The sequence below is a fragment of the Prinia subflava genome, chromosome 6 (assembly GCF_021018805.1).
Source record: "Prinia subflava isolate CZ2003 ecotype Zambia chromosome 6, Cam_Psub_1.2, whole genome shotgun sequence".
In the NCBI taxonomy this organism is placed as follows: Eukaryota; Metazoa; Chordata; class Aves; order Passeriformes; family Cisticolidae; genus Prinia; species Prinia subflava.
In genome coordinates this window covers 26,790,512-26,810,815 of record NC_086252.1, presented here as the reverse complement: position 1 = coordinate 26,810,815, position 20,304 = coordinate 26,790,512, and the positions used below count along the sequence as shown (strand labels likewise).

Here is a 20,304-nt window from a genome sequence, read left to right as displayed (position 1 = left end):
GCTGAAGACAAGGCAGTTGATTTTCTTGGTATTGCTTTTCTTGAAAACACTGTTCAGTGCAGCAGCAGCTGTGGTGACATTTTCTGCAGACACCTGCTCCCACACATTCTCGTTTTGCTGTGTGCTTTGGGCTGCAGGTGCTGGCTGGGCTCAGCACTGAGGTGGGACCAGGACTGCTCTGAGAGAACCTCCATAAACTGTTGGCTCCCAACCTGTGTCCCCACCAACCCACACAAGCTTTTGGAGGCTTTCCCAATAACCCCAGGGATTTCTTTTTCACTAAAAAGACAGCTTAAACTTTTTCATTCTCAGAAACCACCAAGCAAGACTGATGTGCTCTGTGCCACAGAAGCTGAATGTTTTCTTGTCAAAACACAAGAACATAATTCCCTAATCCAGGTTAGCTTCTGATTTCTCTAGTTGCTTTCTCCAAAATCATTACTTCAGTTTAATCCAAAATATTGAACCATAAAAGCACTTTCACCTGGCAAACTTGGGGGTCTTATGTTCTTTCAGTACACTGGAGACCCCATACTACCCCTAAGAAGAAAAACCCATAAAGAGGAGTCAGAGGATGAGATTGCTGAGTCTAAGAACAGCCAAGGACTCTTGTCCAAGATGAGACAAGCCAACATTTTCAGAGCAAGAAGAAGCATGATCAAGTCTGCTTGTTTCTAAATCACCCTTGAAGGGAATTCTTTAGAACAGCAAGAATTTCCACTGCAAGCAACAGTTGTTGGATGGGGAGAAAACCAAACCAGCTAAGGTTTCGAATAGTCTTTCTGCATTTCCTTACAACAACCCCAAGGAAAAGTTTTTTAGCCCTATTTTTGAGTAAGCCACTTTCTCATATTTATGAGACCACACAACAATACAGAGCAGGCTCAGCTGCAGAAAAGCCTATGAATTTCAACTAAATGCCTTATTTTTGCTCAAAAGACCAAGTTTTATTTCTCTGTAATCCTTCTTGGGTCAGATGATCCTCACGGGCTTTTTGAGACACAGACCCTGGCTAAAGCTCGGCCCCTCCTTCCAACACATTTAATGACAATTTTTTCTTTGCCCATGGCCAAGATTTCACCCCATCCTTCTTTACACAGCAGAGCAGCTCCAGCCAGGCAGAATGAAAGACTGATTGTTACTGACATGGTGGGGGACAGTCTGTGGATGTGAAAAACATACTCGGTTTATGCACGATTTTTGACCTCCTCACAAAACCACAAGCTGCTGCTTGGCAACAAGCATTACATTTTCACTGACATTTTGTGCCAGCCCTTTAACCCACTCCTAAGAAGCCTCAAGCTTATCTTGCACGAAATGCTCCCCGAAGTGCTAGGATAATGTTTAGCCCATTGTACAAACTGTGTCTCTGCCCAGCATGCTTATCGGCTGAATCAGCCTGGCCAGGAGTTTGTCCTGCTGTGTCTGAACCACCAGACTGGGTGTTACACAGCCTGGGTGAAAACAGCAAGAACTGAACTGAAAAAATAAATTTTGGGAAAAAAAAAAAAAAGTCAAGAACTGTAGGCTGGTTTGTTGAGCACAATTCCCTGTATTTTAGGTGATGCCAGCACAACAGATGAAAACTCCAGGGCATCAAAAGGCAACAAGTTTAGATGTTTCTGCAGGATTGCTTCTACTGCTCATGGAAACACTTCTTCCTACTGAGATGGCAGGTCCCATGTTCCAGCCATGCATGTACATAAAACCTTCTGAAAGTCAAGCACTTCAGTCCCTCTACCCTTCCATCTGCCCTGATAACCAAAGCAAGAAGACAACTCTTGCCTTGACAAGATTATAAACGTAACCAGCTCATGAGTCAAACCTTTAAAACAGCATATATCATTTCCAAAAAAAAAAAAAAAAAAAAAAAAAAAAAGACTGAACACTTCCAAAGGTGCACAGAGCTCCAAGTGCAAAAGACTTGGGCTGATTTTCATGTGTTTTTGGCAAGAGTACTGACACAGTCCTCCTCAGATGGGAGCAAGAATAAGCGTGTTTGCTGTAGATCTGACTGGGATAAGTGAAGCACGAATGTTTTTATCTATTGTCTGAATACAAAGCAGCATGTGGTAATACACTAATAAGCTCTGATGATAATCATCTTACAATTTATATAGTTATTTTGAAGGAGCCAAGAGAAGGATCCATACCCTACGCTGACAAATGCCGTCAGGGCTCTGGTTTAGTCACTGGAAGGAGTCTGATTTATACAAACATCTTCATACACACTGGCAACAACTGGTGGACTGACAGCACAAGCCAGTAATGCTGAGACAGTCAGAAGTGTGGCTACTTCTATGGTAGATAGATGTGAAGAAAAAAGAAACATTGATCCAAGGGTGTCACTGAGGAAGCCTCCTCAGCAAAAAGTAGCTTTTTTAGGAGGCAGAATAAACTGCATAAAAGCCCATTTACCTGTCTGGACATGGAGATGGAGTGGAAGGGCTGAGCTATCCCCTTGGAGCAGCCAAGTAACAAAAACACCACATTCAACTTTGTATGACTGCCCCACAAAATGTAGGTAGTGTATCTAATCCCCACCCCCATTACAAAACTTGCCCTGAATGCAAGTGGGTCTGAGCACAGCTTCTGAGCAGGGTTGTGGCCATATAAGACAATAATAAAAAATAAAATGGACCCCAAATAGTTAATATTCAGTGTGCTGGCACCCCTTTCCCTGGTTCCTGCTCTGCTGTCCTGGAGGCTGAGCTTCCAAGGCGAGGCCTTTACAGAAGATCAGCAAGCTCAGAACCAAGCCCTGGATTTGTAGGAGAGGTTAGTGCAATTAAAGGCACCAGCTCCCTGACTGAGAAGGCCAGCATGACAGTGATTTACAGTCTCCATGGCAACATGCAACACAAATTGCTTAATTCTGTTATGAAACCTCCAGAAAAAGCTACAGCAGGGCCTGTGTAGGAACTACCAAGCTCCCTCCTCCTCTGTTGCAGCTCTCCAAAGCAGACAACTTCAGGAAGCCTGTGTCCACTTCAGCAGTAGGCTATGATTTAGCACATACTAATGTATAAGCATGGATGATGATGATTCCATCAACCCATGGCCAAGACAATTTTCCTATCATCTGCTTGTTTTGGTCCATGGCTCCTCACCCATGGCCTGCCAGAGCTCTGCATAGCTGAGGATGCCAATCTCACCTGAGGAAGACTATCAGCCACTGAGGCTGCCAACTACTCCCACGGTTGCAATTAAGAACTCTTCCTCTACCCACAGCTCACTCGATTACACCCTTTTACCCGGCCACTTTGTAAGCATTAGCAGCTCCACGCAGTGCCTGCAGGGCTGAAACTCTGCGAAATCTGAACACTTCCTTCTCTGTTCCTCTTGCAGACTGCTGGCTGCAGCCACACAACCACCACGACACACCCAGAGACGCCAGCCAGGTACTAAAATAGTTCAGCCCGATGTGTTGTAGGCAATCCCTTGGGCTGGGAACTACTAAGAATCCTTGAAAGACAGGACATGCCCTTTTAGGAAGCTGCTGCTTCCCTTGAGTCATGCTCATCAGGACTGAATGAACTTCAGGAATTTCTCCCTCAAGTAGGCATGACCATGTCCCAAGCCTTCAAGACCCAAAGGACTTGTAGGTGTATGAAAAACCACTGCCAATTATTATTAAATAAAGATGATTAACTCTTAGCCAAGTTTCTCCAGCCTGTCAGATTTCCTTCCCAGTCAATGCCTCCAAAAGGACACACTGAACAGAAGTTGGACCATGTTCCAGTCTTCAGTGGGAAGTCAGCATGGAACAGATCTGTCATGTGGGAAGCCAGAGTCTGATGCCCTTTGTAGTTCTGGCACTAAGTTTTTCAAATCACAAGTGGAATTTCAAGTCTCTGAGGTTTTCTAAGAAGGCAGATTCTAACAGGTGCTCCCAACTCCCATCAGCTTCCGGATCTGATGGAGCCCAGCACCTGGTAAGACCTGCACAGGAAATTACAGGGATTTCCTTTTGGAGCAGTGATCAAAGCACTATCAGATTGCTACTAAAAGGAAAAAAAAAAAAAAAAAAAAGAGCCTTAAAACAACTGTCATTTAAAATAAAGTCCTCTACCAAGCAATAAAGAGCTGAAATTGGCTGGGCTTTGAATGTGGGGGGATGCAAGTGTGGGTCCTGGAAGTGGCCTCTTAATTCTCCTCCTGGGCAAAAAGATGCTGTACCCCAAGTGTTGTGTTCCCTGAATGGCTCACTGGCTTCCTGTGCCACACAGGACTTTTCTCCCTTTAAACCCAAAATTGCATCACCTCCTCCACCACACAGATGCTGCTCAGATTTACTGTAAGAGAAAGAAAATGCACTGGGGGAGTAATGAAGCACTTAAGATTCACACAAAAGGCAGCTAAAGGCAGTAGCTGCCTGATGAATACTTGATAGTTATTTCAGGAAACACAGAATTATAGCCTGAACAAATAATAATAATAAAAAGCCACGTCACTGGAAATGGCTTAGGTAGTGGGCGGCCCCCTCACTGTCCCCCTCTGCGAATCCCTAGGTGATGTAAGGAGGAGCCCTTGCTGTAGAACAGAGCAGCAGCTTTCCCGTGGCCAGCCGGGGTTCAGGGACTCACTTGTTTTTACTGGGAAGCACGTGCTTGTCGGTGTCCCAGTCTGTATGCAAGTGCAGCACAGCATGAGTCAATCATACTGACAAATGTCATCCAAAACCAACTCTGCTCCCTCTCCCAACTCCTCCTCCACCTCCCACAGCAACTCCATTAATCTTCAGCCTGTTTCCCTTGGTGATGTGGTGCCCTTTTCAAAATAAGAAGAGTTCTGTCACTCTGACAAGCCAACAGTCAGGTGCAGAAGCCAGATTTGGTTTTTTTATTATTATTATTAAAAACAGCACTTCAGTCAGATTTAGATCATTTGTAGTTACAGCTCTGCCACTACCAGTTCTGTAGAAGAATACAGTTATGCTACCAGAAAGGGATACTGGTCCATTCCTGTATCTCTAAGACCTCAAATATAACTGTATGGATAGGGGTGTCCACTGGAGGCTGATCCAAGCCTTTAGCCAAGGTACAAAATGAGAGCATCCCAAGCAGTAACTGGGGCCTGGCTCAGCTATTCTTACCTCCATTACTTCTTGTGTGTTTAAATCCACCATCCCTTTCCTTACCCATTTATTTCCAAAGCTCTCAGGAGACATCAGGGGATGACAGATTCCTGTATTACTCTTGCAAATTCTTTGCTAATGAGGCCAGGAAGGCCTCTCCTATGTTATCATGGAACCAATGAAGCTGACCTAAACACACTGTAGCAAAAAAGCAGATAGCCAAGATGTTCCCCTGCCCTGCCCAGGCAGAGATAACACAGCAAGAACAAATTTAGTGGAGGAAGCGGCTTCGAATTCCAATAGCTGCCCTTCCTGCTCACACAATCCCTGGAAATGGGCAGCTTCCCTCCTACACATCCCAGCCTGCTGACACACCAATAGAAAAGACCCCAAATTCACTGCCCTGGGTGGTTTTGCTACTCTTAATACTGTACAGTGAGGTTTCTGAAGCAATAGCTCAGTGCTTCAGCAACGCCCCGTTTACAGCCCAGATGTTCTGCTGCCTTCATGAGGCCCTGATGCATGGCACAGCCAGATGTGCATGGCACAGCTCTCCCAGCCTCAACCAGCATCACCTTGGGCAGGTGGAAGTGGTCCAGACAATGAATTCCTGTGCTGCATCATGGAGCTGTGAGGGGATCCTAAGCAGCACCAAGGATTGCCCAGCATGGACCTCCTCACAGCTCCACCCCTGCCTTCCCCACATCAGTCCCAAAGCCCCTGCCAAAATAAGGGGTGTGTCCACCCCTCTGCCCAGCTCCTCGATGGGTCATTGCCCTGCAGCCTTATGGGCACCCTGCTGCCCACACATGGCTGAGCCAAGGCACAGACTTCATGGCACCTATGGATGCTTTGGAGATGATTAATGGATAGAAATGGTACAGGGCCAACTCATTCCAGTCACCCTCCTGCAAATCAATCAATGCATTTGGCTCCAAGCTTGTCTTCCAGTCAGGCTCAATTCAGTATTTAATGCTTTTTACATCTCCAGTGTTGCTACCGGATGTCTTTCAGGATTTAAATGGCTTTTTAAAGACTCCCTTCCCTCCTGGCAAACACATTTTGCATCTCTTAGACAGCTGCAAAGAGCTGAAGGCTGTGAATTTCCCTGGTAATAGCATTTCCACTAGGGGATGGGTGAATCCTATCAAGTCCAAGGGACAGATGAAGGAAGGTGAGGAGAGTGAGGATCTCCAGGCTATTTCCAAAATCTGTCCTCTACCTGCAAATCTTTTCCAAAACTCGACTCATTTCTATGTCCTTCCTAGGCAAAAAGACTATTGTTATACATATCCTATGGAAAAAAAAGACACATAGCCTGTTCACTTTGCATCACAATGTTCCCTGAAATTATCTGTGAGCTATGGGGCAGCACTGATGTTTCTGCAATAGTTCTACCCCCACAGCACAGGGCAGGCTTGTAGGGCTCTCTGAGTTTTCCCAGGGTTTTGGATCAAGGACAGTCCTTCCAGTTCCCCACAACACATGTAATACTCATGTACAGGTACCAAAGAACAGAGAGTATGCTGGTCTGTAATGCTGGAGATTTAGTAGAGCTTCACCAGCATGGACTTCAGAAGATGAAGGAATGGCTATCTCTCAAATTTACCCAAATAGGCACATGGCCCATTTTTCTTAGAATTTAATGACGCTAAATCCCAGAACTGTGTGGAAGGCTATTCCAGGCATTTCCCAGGTCCATGTCATTACTCTGTCACTTGGAAGACTCCAAGATGTCATCACTGGGCCAGGACCCGTAACAGTAATTTTTTCCAGGCTCGTTACAGTGTCTGCCAAGAGCATAAGCCTCTTATTTACGTACAGCATGCTGGGGAGGTGACTCCATACTTGGCAAATCCAACTGCTTGTCTCAAAGAGGACGGTGGGCAGAACTTGGGGCTGGGTACAGGGATGAGGAGTGGGTTGAGGCCCACTCATGCATAGGCCCTGCTCTGCCTCACACATGGTGATACAGGGTTTTACAAAGCCACAGCACTCCACTGAACCTGCCTGAGGACAGGGTGCATGTACACTGCCAGCATCCCAGCCATGTGCCAGGCCAGCCCTGCTGCCTCTTCCTCTCCTCTCTTTGGCAAATCCCTTGGCTGTCAGCTCTTTCCGTGCTCCGTCTGCTCTGTGCCAGCCTGGTGGCAAACACACACCTTGACACTCGCAACAGTGGGCGGCTGGCCAAACCAGCCCTGAGGAGCACAGTTCACCCTTGCATGACTCGAGTCCACTCTCCTGTCAAGTGCCTTCACCCTGCCAGCACTGGAGAGAAGCATCCCCTGAGAATCTCTCCCCAGAACAGAGGTACCAGGGCCCCAGCTGGTGCTGCTCAGTACCTGCACTTTGTTGTTGAATGTCCAAGTTACATCTCAGGTGTCATGAGTGGATGAATCCATAGAGCAGCAGCTGAAAATCAACATATCTTTGAAAGCACCCTGTAAGTCAGCTGACCCAACTTTAGACCCCTGTGGCCATCCCTCAGCTCTGGTTTCAGCAGAGATCTGCATCAGGATGCCCTAATTCTGGTTCCTTCTACACTCAGCCTAAATTCTCTGCCTTGACTCTTAAGTCATTCAACTTGCAGCCGTGTGGGAGGGTATGTATGTACATTCATTAACACTTCCATTATGCCCTGTGGTTTGGCAGGTGGTGCTGCATTATGGATTTCAACAGTGCCAGCAAGTGAATCTACAGCACTTCCCTGGATTAGCATGCTATGGGAAATCATACCTCAAAAGTGTTCTGCACTCTCGTGAAGCAGCTCTGATGAACAAGGCAACAGCAGGGCTCCAACCACCACTACACTGTGCAATCACATCAGAAATTCACCCACAACTTCAGGGGAAGATAAACCTCCTCAAAACTCAATTACCATTTGGTGGGGAAAAAAAAAAAAAAGAAAAGAAGAAAGCAACAGCAGATTCTCTTGCCAGTTAAAGGAAAAGAGAGGCACACCCACTTCTGCCACAAAGCATCTTTCACACACACCAAACAATAACATCTGCTTTTACCCTATAAACTGTTTTCACATGGGAGAAACACACCACACTTGGTTATACTCATTTCAGAAGTCAGCTTTCAAACCAGCCTCAGTCAGCACCCCACGCCCAGCATGATGCCTCCTGCTGTCTTATCATCTGGCTGACACTGACAGATTTGCAGAAATTGCACAGTCAGGTGCCCTGAGAGGATGCTGCCCCAGAGGGAATGAGGAGATGCGCTGGGCTACAGAGCAATACATGCAGTGAACACACCACTGAGTCTTGGCAAAGGGGCAGATAAGGACCTTTGATGGGACAAGAGGTTAAAGCATCAGTTAAACACTGGTGTTGCCACGCTGCTGTCATTTTCTGGGGCTGGACCACACTCACCTTTCCTTAACTGTGGGTGGTACTAAGTGCCGCTGTACTCTGCAGCTGCCCCTGAGTGGTACAGAGCTCCTACAAGTGTCCAGCACTTGTGCTTTACCTGAGCAGTAGGGAAGGGTCACTTCACAGGTGAGATCACAAACCAAATGAACCAAATAAAGCAAAGTACCTGGACAAAGTTTCTGAGTCTAGACTACTGAGGGAATTCAAGAGCTACCATCAAAGAAGAATCCCTGGTCCTTGATTAGCTCTTCCACATCACTGCTTTGGTTCAACTACTCTGCTCTCCTTCTGTTTGAAACTCAAGAATCTGAGCAAGGGAAGATGTTCAATCTCCTACGGACCTTGGCTGAGAAATTCCAAAGAAATGTTTGGGTTGTGCCATAAGACCCATTTTTTTACTCTATCCACCACACAGTTCTGAAGTACAGCTACCCTGCTGCAAACTTGTGACCAAGTCAATACACCAAGGTCCCTTCTCAAAACCAGCAGGACGCAGAATTATGTTGCTCTAGCCTCAGGGTAGATCTCATATCCCATTCCTTTACATGTACAGTGCCATTATTTTCAAAACCAAGCAAAGAGATTATGGATTAGCCTTAGTCTTGGCAATCCAGGTAAATCTCTCATTTGCATCATATTTTACATACCAGACTCACAGAAACAGGAAAAAAATTGTATTTGGCCCTTGTTTGTATGGCAGGGTTCTCTGCAAGGGACACAGACCCTTACATGGAGTTATCCTCTTACGCTTCAGCATATTCAATGACACTTCAGACTTAAAATTTTAACTAAAACACAACTATTGTTTTTTATATCAACCTAGTGAGCAATAATACAACATGGAGTGTTTTAACCTGATGGCATCTTGACACATCTCTGCATATAAAAATATCTCTATTATAAGCACAGAGAGAGACAGCATGGATAGCAGCCACTTGAAAAAAAAATAAAATAAATAAAACCCAAAAGCATTAAGGCCTTGTAAGGGACAAGATTACTTTCATCCTGCCACAGCATGTTTCAATTTAACCACTGCATCTCTCAGCACTTTTGGTTCATATTCTTTTACCACACAGAGACACAAGTTTGGTATACGCCCAGCCTTAGGAAGGGGAAATGGTATTTTGGGTCACCAGTTCCACCCACGGTGTCCACCCACCCCTCCACTCCACATGGCTTTTGAAGTGCACCAGTCCCAAACAGGAACCAGAATACATTAGCCTAGGGTCAGGAGGGCTTGAGGAGCCTGAGGTTGGGAGATATTTAAGGAGTTTTTTGGGGCTAAGTAAGCAAGTCCCTCACCTCCCGCTGCCCTCAAGGACACCCTACCCAGGGCTATTAGCATGTCTGCCCCAACCCTGGACACTAGTAGGCATTTCCTCAGCCCTTTTGTCATTGTCTGGAAGGTGGCAGACCTCCAATCACTGCCCAGGTTTAGCAGCTCTTCACTGCTCTGGCTGAGACAGCTCCTCTTTGTCCCTTCCCACCTCTCAGCTATGCCAGTCCATCTTCACCAGTCTTACCAAGCCCACATGAACTGCAGCTCCTGTTGCCTTGCTCTGCTCTCTTTTCCCCCAAACCAGAGAACTGCTCCCAGTGTTTTGTGCAGTAGACAGATTTGTTCTTATGCTGCACAAAACCAAACAGTTGCTTTGACACAGGAGATGCCCAAAACCGCAATTTTTCTGCTTCGCTTCAACAGCCTAGCATTTATTTCCATATTCTTCTGAGGCTAGTATGTAAACAACAGAGAGTAACTTGCTGTGCTCAGGAGACCTTAAAATAAGAGTCCTATTTCTCTGTCCTTCTGGATCCAGTAAGTCACCCTCCTGAGGTTCAAAGAGTTTCTGAAACTCTCAATTTAAAAATCTATGGAATAAAAATGGGATTGCTGGAGATCTTTACCAACAGAAAAGTAGATTGAAATGTTCTGTATTTAATAATTCAAATCCCAGTTGTCTAATTAAACAGGCTTGCTACATTGCAAAAAGAATAAGGAATTATATATTCTCTTAGTTAACTCTGCGGGTTAACATGAAAGCCTTTTCACACTCCACAGACATTTGGTCCAAGTCAAACTTTTTAAGCCAGACTTAGTACTCAAGTAAATCTCATCTAACAAAACCCTGTGCTGCTCTCAGGACTGGGGTGATGCAGCAGCTTCTCAGCATCTTTGTGCTTCGTGGAGCTATTTTGCAGGATGCACAGAAGAAGGGATGCCCGGCCGAGCATCTTAACAGAGCATTCAGTATCTCTTCAGACCTGCCCAAACCTCAGGAACAGCAAATGGTCTGCACAGCTCCTCATGCCTGACATATTCTCTGCAGATTAGATCTGAAAGCATCCACAGCATGTGGAGGAAGCAGAAGCCTCTCTCCGAGTACTCTGCCCTTGAGCTACAGAGTATTTTCTTAGGAAAGTGCTGCAAGTACTCATTCAAGTCCACCTCATTGCTGCAGCTGATCACAGCCCCTGGACTTGCTAATTCTGAGCTACGATCCTTCCAGCTACCACCAAGGTCTCTTCAAGTGGCAGTGAAGTGCAGAGAGTGGGCTCAGGCAATTCCTGCCTTGGTCTCCAAGGGCAGCTGTGTCAGATGCAGGCAGGTACCTTAACAGCGAGATCATGCACTATTCTGAGAGCTACCACAGCAGTGTTTGACCTTGCACTGTTGCACAAAAACAATTCACAACAGCTGAGGGTTTTTCCAGAGCACTGGGGCATGTCTCCTCCTGTTCCAAGGTTAGTTAGGGATTCTTGTCCCCACAAAACTTCGGCAGCCACCAAACCAGCCTCAGTCAGCAGCTGGAGCTCAGCAGCAAGCTCTACTGGGCCAAAGGGATTCCTTCAGTGATCTCCCCACTCCCAGTTCATCACTCTGCAGCACAAGCTCTGTGGGTGCCCTTCATGGCTCTTTCTGGGATTGAGTGCTTGGTACTGAATAACTTCTTCCAAAGGGTCCTGCTTTCTAGACATATGTTCCCCAGCCAGCAAATGTTGCACTTAGGCTGGTGACACCAAGACTTCCATAGCAAGTATTACACAAGACATCAGCTACATATTTTCTGAAGATCACAATCTCTACTAAACTGCCAGCTGTCTATGCAGACCACTCAGAGCTATCTGGGTATGCTAAGTACAGATGACAGACCTGATAACAGCGTCTGGATGTGTCCAAGAGATTAAATTCCATCTGCATCCTGTTAATTTTGTCATTTAGTACCCCTTCAGAGTCTGTGTTTCAACAACTGGTAAAGAGCTTGTATCACAGGATCACAAATTTACAGAAAAAAAAAAAACAAAACAGTTAAATGCTTTTTTGGAGTCACCAGGTACCTGAAGACATGCTACAGAGGGTGTTTTAGTAGCTCTTTAAGTGGAAAGGAAAAAGAAAAAAACACTGGATGTGATTCCCCCTACACTGATGTCCATTAACATATTTTAATCTGGGTTGGGTGGGTCTTTTTCCAGCTATTGCCTATCAGACTTACCATGAGGCTTAGTGCTTCCAGCACTGCAAAGAGCAGATCCCTATTCAAAAGCTTTTAAACCCCGCTTATATTTGCAAAATGAGCAAGTACTTGTTTCCATAAACCAGAGTATGCCTTGCACTGGAAAACAGAACAGGCTGCAATAGTGTACCACTCGAAACTGTATTAAAGGAAGTTCAAACACATTCATCACATTCATTTTCATACTGATATGACCAATTCTCAAAAAAAAACCCAAACAAACAAACAGAAAAATCCAACACAAAACAAATCACAAGAAAACAAACGAAAAAATGTTATTTTGCTTTAATAATTATTTTTTTCTCACTTCAAAATCTCCTCCTTCCAATAAAGAGGATAAAACAGAGGAACTGTCGTGCCTCTTGCTGTTGCCAAATCTGCATTTTTTGGACACATGGTGCTGTCAGGGTTTGTTCACAGAGTCCCTCTCTGTACTCCACTGTTGGCTCACCCAGCAGTGAAATCCTGACCCCAGTCCTTCCTATAGCTGTGACAGGAGCTGAGGCATGCTGGCAAGCAGACGTTTGGAAAGCTGAACTCACTGTCGCTCTCAATCAGATCGCAATTTCATTAAAGAACTTTTAAATAAAACAAACTCCAACATTTGCACTTCATAATTAAGTGGAAGCCAACTGAATTAATGTCAAGACATGCCATAAGTGAAAGTATCCAAGCCCTGGCATCCCCTGTGTCCCTATGCAGCTCTGAAAGGAAAGCTCCAGCAGCTCGTACCAGAGCAGACCCTGACATTACATCTCCTTGGGACTGCAGCTCCTGTGGAGGAGCAGGAGGAGCTGAGACATGCCAGGCTCTGCCTGCTCCCACTCGGGGTACAGGTACCATTCCTGTGGTGCTGCAGGCACAGCAACATCCCTGCCCTGGCACCAACCCAGGAGTGACTTTTCAGTCACAGGCAATAACTGCTGGGAGCAGTTCCCTGGGCTCCTGCCCGAGCCCAGGGAAGCCAGCAGCACTGAGCACTCCCAGGTTTCCCCCAGAGGAATATTTCACTGTAACCCACACACAGTACATGACACAGGCCCCGAGCAAGGCACAGCATGACTTACAGCTGACTTCAGCAGGCTTTAGTTTGATCCCTAAATCCTCTAGACACTTCACAAGAATGTTGCTCAACTCCCACTGCCTTCAGCCTCACAAGAGGTAGACATAAATACTTAGCATTAGCATAGCTCCCCATGACTCATTTTTTCTCCTTTTTAAATATAGCATCCTATAAATGTGGATACATTCTGAGCAATAAAACTCACATTGTTACTGTTCATCATGCAACCATAACAAAAAATTCCTCCTGCCAGCTTTGGACAGCTTCCTCCACCAAACTGCAAACACTGGTGACCCTCACAACTGAGATGGAGTAGCAGAGGCTCTGCTCCAGCAGGGAACCCAGGCAGCACAGGGCTCAGCACTGTGGCAGCAGATGTGGAGCTGGGCAGAAAGCTCCATCATCAACCCAGCCACTCATATCAGCTTTATTAGAAGAGCAGAGCTGGCTTTGGGTACAGGAAGAATAGGGATTTTCCAGAGAGGAACATAGTTTCAGTGGCTGCTGACAAGCAGCCTGTGCCAGCTTTGGGGAAGGCACTCACTGAAGAAGTCGTGGTGGAGGCATCTGTAGCTGGGGGATGCTCCCCACTCTTCACGTTCCCCCAGATATGCATCAGCTCCCTCCCTCCATCACCAGGCTTGAGCTTTCTTCCTCAGAAAAGCCAAACCTGCATCATCTAGCCAAGCAAATACCACAAGCTGCTTCAGAAGCACCAAGAAAGAACCAGATGGGAAAAGCATGGACCAGAGCTTGTTGATTTTCATGGGAATTGAAACCCAGTTTCAGCACCCTCCTTTGTGTCCTGCTGCAGACTTCATGTGATCAATCCTTCATGCTGTGTTTAGCTTTACTGAATACTTCAGTTTCCTAGCTGTACAAATGAGATAAAGAGCAGGTCCCTATCTCACAGGTATGTTGCAAAATAAATAGATTTTGCATTACAAGTGTTACAGGAATGCTTTAAAACTTGCACAAGTATCAAGACTAATCCATCACTGCTTAAAAAGAGCCCTAGGACTGATAGCAAATTAAAATCTAACCTACACAAACATTGGAGTATGCAGGACTGTTTTCTTAGTTTATCTGTTTCTTCTGATAACCATGTTTGCCCCAGTGACTTGAACTGTTCTAGTCACAAGCTGTTTAAGTGCACCAAATCCTGTCTAGAGAAATGTATGCTTTGCTCTGCCTACAACAACAGCTGAAACATCAGTTATCCTCTCAGCTTTCCTAAAGACATAGCTGAAAATGCATGCCCATATCCATCCTGCTGTCAGGTGACTGAAAACTCCATTATTACCTCTTGGACCTCTCTAGTAAGATTACCCATGAGAATTTATTTACCACAGTATTTATCTAATTGTTTCTCCAACATGCTTATTTCATATCTGAAATGAGTGGAGTGGCAGAGCTGCCACTCTCATCCTAGAAATTGGCATTTTATAGACAAGCTAAAGAGAAGCCTTTGCTTAAAACTTCCAGGAGTGCATGTAGCTTAAAAAGCTAATTCCTATTTAAAATAATGACTAAGACTCTGAGGAATCTAACTCCCAAAGTCACACAGGTAATTTTGAATATGTTACCCTTTCAGAGTAATTATGCCATCAAAGTTCCAGTCAAAAGCTGATGAGCGTTACTAATATATGCTGATGAGAGAGCCTGAACGTGAAAGACCTTCTTGGTTTATTTACACTCCAGTAAATCAGAAAGCACACCAAGACTGATTTTCACATACAGAGTTACAGACCTGACCACAAGGGACGTTTAAGGAGGTTAACCCAGAGCCCAGGGAGCAGGTTTACTGTAAACTGGCTGCAAGCTGATGCTGTTGTACTTGTTTTCACTGGAGATGATGGAAACTTGGAGCAGCTATTTGGACTTCAGTGGACTAGCACCAGTCACTACATAAAACAGTGGTCTGGCCTATTACCTGAATCTTTACAAGTCACCATTCAGATGCAAAATAGTCCCCAGGCAGTCCTGAGTGACATTCATCTCTAGACCAAGAACTAGGCAGATGCAGTCAAGGGCTGCGATGAAGAAAGAATAAGCCATTTTTACCACCCTGCATAAAGTTATATATTTGGTACGACTTTCTTTGCAGAAGCAGACCTTCTCAAAGAGAAGGGAAGGCAGGCATTGTGTTATTTGGGAGAAGGTGAAGGAGTGCCAGGAACTTTTTAAGCTGCTCTACAGAAGAAGAAGAAAGTACAAGAAAGTAGTTAAAGATTTTACTCTTTGAGCCTATCAATGTCAAACAAATTTCAAGGTTAACAAATTTTAGCCAAAATATTAATATGTAAATTGCCCAAGCCCTGAACATTTCTGCTGGTCAGTTCTGGCCAGAAGAGGAAGGGGAATCCCATCCAAGACTGTCTCTGATCCTTAGATGCCTTATGAAGTTCAGCTATATTTATGCTCCAAACACATCCCACAAAGAAATAACTTCTACTATCCTATTTTAGAAAGAAAAAAAGTGGTCTCAGTGGGAAGCAGGCTCATTGGTACCTGTAAGAGTTGCTGACCTTAGCCTACCCACCTTTGGCCAGTTTGTGGCAGAGAAAGTACTTGGGGGCAGTTTCCCATGCCTTTACCTAGCTCTAGCAATTGGGCTGGTCTCAGATGAAACCGATCTGCCTGTGCAACACTAAACACCACTCACTGGAAAAGCAGTGTCCGAAGCAGTAAAATTGCAGGAAAGACAGTAACAAGTACTGTAAGTAGAACAAACTACTTAAAAATATTGTTAACCTGCCCCAACCATGTCCCTACCCCTCCCCTCAATCGTTATTTCAGGAGACATTTTTTTGTACAATTATTTCATTATCTAATGGCAAATTGGCTGCCTGTTCTATCTCTATGCAAGATTTCCATATATATTACTCCTCCACTGACATTTTCTCACACATACACATGCATGGATCAGCAATTGCTCCACTACATTCTCAAACAGAGAATAAAAGAGCCATAAATCTCAAAAACATGAGTATGTCCAAAAATTCAGCATCTGAAGTTACAGCTGTTCATCTCTCCTCAGTGTTCAGAGTGAGCCAGTCGTGGCCTATTGCAGATGTTATTGAAGTAGATGGTGTTGCTCTAGATTTACTTTGGAAACAAACACTCAGGATGTGACCCACTGGAGCACTGGAGCTTTGTCTGCCCACGGAGAAAAATACAGCCAGTGACATTCAAGTAGAACAGGAAGGCTCATCTCCCCTCCCCAGTATCTTCTCTCAAGCACCCCTGTAAGATACAGCAAGAGAAAGAAGCAACAACTCCACCAGGGAGTGGGCTAATGTTCCTCCCATCTGCCAGTCCCACGCTCATTCTGTTGTCACTTGGACCAAATCAGCCCCTTCTGCTTTGTACTTCATTAAACTTGGATGCTTCAGACAACAAAAATAATGTCATCTATCTTTGAAAGATCACTTTCAAGGCACATTTCCATATCTTTAACACTACTTTTCTTCCTCAGCCCTGCCTTGGAAGCCTGAAAATTAATTCCCTGTTTTTCACATTGAATCTGTCCCCTGTCTATTTATTTATGACAGTAAAAGCTTATGCAAACACCACCACCAAAACACTCCCCTCTTCATTCCTGTGGATTCATGTTAATATTCTCCACCTCCAGAGTCTGAATTATTCTCTGCATTGGGAGCTGCACATTCCCATGCTGAGGTGCAATCCTTCCTAACCACCTGTGCAGGTAAGAGAGGTAAAGGGAAGAGCAGTCATGGAGAGTTTACAATGCTGAGGCAGAAGCAGCTCCACAAAGTGTAGGGGCACTGAACTGAAGGCCCTGTATGGCTCCAAAAGCTGGGCAAGTCTGAAGCAAGGAGCCACCAGAAGTGGCAGCTTAGCTGAAGAAGGGACAAACAAATAACCTGGGCAAAACCAAATTATTAAGAGTGGTGAAGCTGAAGTCTGGAGCCTAAAACTTTTACAGGGCATACTGATTCATCCTAATGAACTGACTCACCTAGAGCCAGCAGGTCAGCAGGAATGCCAGGCTTGGCAGCTGTGGGTAGAGGTTCTTGGCTTGAATCCAGCTGCAAAAAGGACTTCACACCCAAGGAAGGAAGATAAAAATGGAGGGGTAGAAATGAATGAAGCTGAATGGTTTTGCTCAAGGAGTCTTCAAGAATTAAGAGAAGGGAATAGAGTTTCTGTTCGAATGTTGTCAGCCCTGAAACACTACTAAGAGTGCATGGTGCAGCTCATGCGCCAGGGAGGACTCAGGACACTGCAGGTAAAGAAGAGCCTAAGAAACTACAGCACAAAGTCAACAATAATGAATCACCACATCCCTTTTTCTTATATCCACCTGCCTTACATTGCCTTTGCCAATGACCACCAGCTCATGTGCAGGACTCATCCTCCTTCTTCCATCCCCAAATGCCATGTCTCCACCAGTGCCAAAAAAATGTTGGGAGAAAGAAGAAAGTCCTCTCTAATCGCCTTCTGATACAATGTTATTACTCCCTAGTGTTAGCCTCCGTCTCAGGTTAAGAAAAAACTATCCAGTGCTGCACATACCAAAAGCTCTCATATGCACATGTAACAAAAGCTTCTTCCGTGAAGAGGGCAAGTTCAGTTTCTGCAGTTCTTAGCACCTCTGCAAAAAAATTTTGAGCTTGTGAAAATTGCCACCAAAAACTTCAGTAAATAGAACTGCCTCTCACATAATCTCTGAAAAGAGGTGCTAGGCCAGCTCTGACCCTAGTGCAGCTGCTGTGGTTCAGGAGTGATGCTTGGTGTTTGGCGCTCTGCAGTTTGGGTATACACTCTATCATATTGGGTATCTCCTGGAATGGAGGAGCAAAATCAAAGAAAGGCAAACAAATTGATGCAGAACTATAATATGAAGCTAGTCAAACCCATTTTCTACATATACTATTGTTTTTAAGGAGATGCTGTTAGTTTGGTTTTTTCAGACTCAAATATCTAGAAAGAAGCCTTACCTCTCTCAGGCAGTCCAAAGCTCTATTAGAGAGGTGTTTTTCTTTAAAGCTATTACTTAATAATTTCCTTGCCACACCCCCTGTTCCATCTCTTATCTTTCTCCTAGCCTTTCTTAAATTAATAGACCCTGTTTTTGCAAATGTATTTTAACAGATTCAGAGCAACAGACAAGTACCTTTCATTAAAAAGAGACAGTTTTAGGCCTTTGAAATGCATCTCTCTTGTGCAGAAAGAGCCTGAGCTAACTCGACCATTTCAGAGTGAAAATTCAGAAAGCACATCTATAGCTGATACCACTATAAAGTTGATTCACTTTTCTTAATATCACCTCTTGTATGAACAATTGTTTCCAGGTAAGACGTACATAGACACTTACAGTCAATAATATCTCTTTATGCCGGCCAATAAAATCCAAACATAGATGATTTAAGCTATCTGAGGAGTTGGTGGCTTAGATTTTTGTATTTCCATGGCATTACTGGAGAGCAGTGCCAGCTGACAGTGCTGAAGAGCTGCAGCTCCCTGTGCTGGGAAAAAGCCTCACGCTCAGGGCTCCTGTGTTCGCTTTGCTGTTTTAAGAAAAGCCCGACCTGCCGGTGTGCAGTCTCACTTTCTTGCACGACGTGATCAGCCCGACAGGGAAGGTCACTGGAGCAGAGGAGTACAGGATGCTTGAGACTGATCCACCCGAGGTCTAACACACAGCTTGCTCCTCAGCTTGCAGCCAGCGTGGCTCTATCTTAGTTTCTCTCTCTAGGAAGCAGGGCCTTTATACGTTGTTTCTAGGGCTCTTGAGCCATTGATTAAAAGAAATAAACAAACAAACAACCTATAAGTTTTCTATCTAATCCCCAGCAATCCAAATCACAAGGTCTGAAAAATCTTTGTCCTGTCTGTGGTTCGGTTCGTCTTCTTAAAGCAGAGAGTAAAAATACAAAGTAAAAGTAAAGTAAAACCAGAAAAAACAAACAAACAACAACTACCCAACCCAAACCCGTACCTCCTCCTCTCTTTGTAATTGAAGATAGCATCTCTATCCTTCTAAAAGTTATGGAAGCTTATACAAAGTACTCAGCGATCCAAGAGCAATTTTAATGTAAGATAAGAAACCTCGCCATAACCAGATCACATCCAAACACACCCGGGGTAGGAAACTAAAACATTACCGTGATTCTGAATCTGTGGCGGGGGGCGGCGGGAGAGTAATCCCTGACACACACAAAATCCAACAAACCCTCAATTTACAAACATCTTCCATTACACCCCGCAACTCAGAGCGACCCCTCTCCTCAGCGCACACCCCGGAGAGGACACGGAGCGCACGGCGTTCCGACCATTGCGCCACGCGTTCCCTTTTCCCGGCCCCGGCGGGCAGGGCCCCGCGCCCCCCGCCCGTACCGTCCGTGCCGTCCGTCCGGCGCTGCTGCGAGCGGCGGCTCCGCGGCCACAGCGCCTTCCTCCCGACACCGAGCTGCGGCCAGGGAAAGCGGTGGTGCCCGGGGCGCGCTGCTCCCGACGGGAGGGCTCATGCCAGCGTGGGGCGCCGCATTTCAGCAGGAATCGCTGTGGAGAGAGGAAAGAAGCAGACGGGGAAGCCCCGCCGCGGTTACCGCCGGGTGTCACGGCGGTCCCGCCCCTCCCGCGGGCTTGTCACGCGTGGAGCGCCGAAAGTGCGCGGCGCTGTCCCGCGCCCCGCGGGGGACGGGCAGAGCACACCCGCGTTATTGTTTGCTGGGCCGTGTCCCCCCCGCCCCGCTCACAGACCGCGGCGGCGCCGCTCCCCGCCCGCTCACCCGGGCTGCGGGGCCGCGCCCTCAGCGCCCGGGCAGCGCCGGCGGCCCCCGCGCGCTCTGGCCCCGGCGGCCGCGGCAGCGCAGCCCGCGCCCGGCCATCCCTTATATCGCCGCGGCGGCTGCTATAAATAGCCCGGCCCCGCCGCCGGGGGCCGGCCCGGGCGCCGCCGAGGGGGATTCGCGGCGGAGCGGGGACCCGCCGTCACCTGCGGCCCGGCGGCTCGGCCGCGTTTGCCACTCGGGACGCGCGTGGGTGCCGCTGTCCGGCGGGCGCGGCCGCGGCGCGGCTCCCGGGGGCCCGGGCCCGCCGACCCCCGGCGCGGCAATGGGCCCGTCCGCCGCCGCCGCGCGTTAAGGTGGAGCGGGGCGGCAGCGGCGGCACCTTAAACCGCTCGGGCCGGCTCTCCCCGCCCGGCACCCCGGGCCCCTCGGGGCTGGGACTGAAGGGCAGCGGAGCGACCCTCCGGCCGCGGGTTTGTGCAGCCGCCAGCAAACGAGGAGGAGGGGGACGGTA

At 46.5% G+C, this 20,304-nt stretch overlaps 1 protein-coding gene across 6 annotated transcripts in view; it reads right to left on the bottom strand.

The window, feature by feature from the left end:
• Nucleotides 1-20,146, bottom strand: part of MRAS (muscle RAS oncogene homolog) — a 38,734-nt gene extending 18,588 nt beyond the window's left edge. For 3 of the 6 annotated variants that reach the window (XM_063400824.1, XM_063400825.1, XM_063400829.1), the window contains exons 1-2: nt 19,791-19,950; nt 19,396-19,560 (exon numbers count right to left, since the gene is read on the bottom strand). The gene's annotated coding sequence lies outside the window, so the exon portion shown is untranslated. Of the gene's footprint in view, nt 1-19,395; nt 19,561-19,790; nt 19,951-19,996 lie in introns of those variants that run through there. The other 3 variants (XM_063400827.1, XM_063400828.1, XM_063400826.1) reach the window with 2 other exon arrangements.
• Nucleotides 20,147-20,304: the final 158 nt, after the last annotated feature.